Below are 3,441 nucleotides of genomic sequence, written 5' to 3'. Positions count from 1 at the left end.
ACCCGAATAGATAGATACTGCATAATAGAAGATGCTTCACAATATACTAGTCCTACTATTTAGATATAATATATATATCTAATTGTTTATGCGTAAAGTTCTTGTAGGCCATTGTTGCCAAATTTAATTAGGTAAAACATATTGCTCATATTTTAATATTATATAGAGCATAGTGTTGTATTGTGATAAAATCATAAACCAGAATTTTTGTGTAAATTGTTGATATAATATACTTCGATTTATATAATATATGGGTAGTTGGTTAAGATTTGTCTAATATCCGATTATTATAGATAACCTTGAAATATATAATACATATATGGAGTGGTTATAATAACCTTTATCATATTATAATACACATATGGAGTGGTTATAATATATCGATTAAAAAAATTGTTTGCATTTCTTTGTTGACTTGATCATTGGAGCACACTACGTATGGCATGACGACATATATTTGTGTTATTTAATTGGTTTATTTGCTTTATGGATAAGGATATTATTAATATCAGTTATCATGACTTTACGATTATTTATGATACAATAATCATGTTTATTGGAATAGGAATTTAATGTTGTATACATAATTCTAAATCAGAGACATGTTGGTCTCATATAAACTGATGTTATAATATATTTAGTTGCTATACTCTGTTGCCTTAACATGTGCATTTCGATTAACGATTATATATAATAATTGCTTCCAACACTTAATGGTTATCGGGTAATTATTTATATAATTGGTTCATGAACTGATCATATTATAATCACACATGTACGATACATGATTTGTAAGCAACTTTTGATTACAGATTCTTATTCCGTTGTATTATTGAAACCTGTTTTTGGTACTGAAAACGGTGAGCTGTTTTCAGATAGTTCTCGCGATAACTCTAGACTGTTACCGAGACAACTTTTTGGACTAGTTTTTTACACAAATGCTAAAGTATTTCCAGCACAATATTCGGATTGTTTGGACCACTCTGACTAGCTTGATTGTTGCACCGCTTCCTAATACGGTACTTACTCAGGCTGAAAGACCTGAGAAGTTCACAGGTGTGAACTTGATGCGTTGGTAATAAAAGATGTTCTTTTATCTGACCACGTTGAATCTTGCGAGGTTCTTGACTTAACATGATGCTCAAATTGTGAGCACGGTTCAGGTTTGGAATCATTCAGATTACTTGTGCGCAAATCGATCGTTCTATAACGTGTATTCGAACAGTCTTCGGACCGTTTTCGGACTATTTTCGAACTGTATTTCGATATGTTTCCAGACAGTATTCGACACTGGTTATAGACTGTCTTCGGGATAGTATTCGGACAGTTTTAGACTGTTATTAAACCGGATTTAAACTTGTTTGTTTAACAGTTGGGCTTAAACATGTTTGGTTTAACCGGTTTTATTGAAACGATTTAGTTTAATCGTTTAGTATAAATCTTTTGGTTTTAACATGTTCGGTTTACCCGTTTGAGTTGAAACGGTTTTAAGGTGATACCTGTTTGGTTACCCGTTTGAGTTTAAACCTGTTTGGTTTACTTGTTTGGGTCGAAAGCTATTTTGTTTACCCGGTTGGGTTTAAACTTATTTGGGTTACTTGTTTAGGTTGAACCTGCTCGGTTTACCTTTTTGGTTGAAACCTAATTGGTTTAACCTAGTTGAGTTGAAACATTTTAGTTTAACTCAGTTTGTTCACGGCAAAATGAAACTTTTATTTGGGTTGAAAACTCAAATTAGTTCAGTTCATGTAGTACTTGTTGTTTTGTTAACAACTTAGCAACTAAAACAACTTGTTTCGTTGAAACAGTTTAGTTTAGTTCAAATTTCAGATGATCTCTGAAGTTAACTTGGTTTGTTCTAACATTAAGGAATGGTGAACTTATACCAGGGTTATCCGTCATGTGTGTGTTATCATGAGTCTGCCATTGATGATATTAATGGAAATGAGATTATTTTTGCGAAAATGAACTCTGCAAAGGAACTTACATTGATCAATCTGTTTGTATGTTCATGAGATTCGTAAGAATCTGATGTCCTGGTTGTTGTTGAATAATGTTCAAAAGGTCATGTTGACCAAAAGTGGAATGTATGTTCATAAGGGTTATGCCCAATAAATGTGAAAATTGTGTGAAGCCAAATTAACAAGATCATCTTTCTTATCGGTTGAACGAATAACCGGAACCCTTGGTATGATCCACACTCATGTGTGTGATTTGAGATCCATTCTAACGATGAATGGAAACAAATACGTTATTTCGTTTATCAATAATAGACGAAGTATTGTTATTTTTATTTTTGAAAAGTAAAGATGAAGCAATAGATTTGTTTATTGCTTATAAAAACGAAGTTGAGAATCAACTTGAACGAAATGTGTCGCTCCTTTTGCTGAATTTTGTTCACAAAATGGCTTTAGATACGAATTCACTGCACCTTTTGCTGAATTTTGTTCACAAAATGGCTTTAGATACGAATTCACTGCACCTTACTTACCTCGATCGAATGAGACTATTGAACGAAAGAATAGAACTTTGAAAGAAATTGTGAATGCCATATTGGTGAGTTCTGGTGTAAGCCAGTCAATGTGGGGGGATGTCATCCTATCGACAAACTATCTTTTAAATAAGATGCCCCAAAGGAAAAGGGATGATACCCCATACGAGTTATGGTGGAAAAGGAAATCATCTTATGAGTACCTCAAAGTGTGGGGGTGCCTAGTAAAGGTAGTTGTTCCACTACCTAAGGCACAAAAGATAGCATAAAAGACGGTTGACTGCATATTTATCGGATGTGCTAAACACAGTAGTGTTTATCGCTTCCTTGTGCATGAATCCAAGATTTCGGATATACACGAAGATTCGATAGTAGAATCGGGAAACGTTTCAATTTTTGAAAATGTATTTCCATACATTACAAATGAACGTGGAAGTTCGTCTAGGATAGACGATGAAGGTGTTCAAGATGAGACACACCTAATGAGCTAGTTCAATAGGAACTAGTATAATTAAAGAATCTTTCTCGATAAATGGCATACACATTATGCTTACAGAGGAACTAAAACTGAATGTATAAAAGATATACATAATATTTGAGACCCTTTTAAATTGGATATTTAAGACGGTGTTTATGTATGTGAAATCCATTTTGTCATGATACAAGAGATATGATATTACATTTCTTGTGAGAAAAGCTATAGAGAATATGAATGATGCGTCAATTATTCTAATGCTTTGGACATAAAGTCTATGGAATGCTAGACTTAGATTTGTTAATGATGATCATCTGCAGAGATCAATTAACAACTAATATTTCACTGTGTTGAATATATGTAAAGACAAAATCGATTTCATTCAGTAATATAAGGATTTGGTATATTGTGAACATCATTAATAATGTGAATTATTCGCATGTTATGTGAATTATGATATTGAAGATAATTATTA

The sequence above is a fragment of the Rutidosis leptorrhynchoides genome, chromosome 3, assembly GCF_046630445.1.
Source record: "Rutidosis leptorrhynchoides isolate AG116_Rl617_1_P2 chromosome 3, CSIRO_AGI_Rlap_v1, whole genome shotgun sequence".
Classification (NCBI taxonomy): Eukaryota; Viridiplantae; Streptophyta; class Magnoliopsida; order Asterales; family Asteraceae; genus Rutidosis; species Rutidosis leptorrhynchoides.
This window is presented reverse-complemented; position numbering follows the sequence as displayed.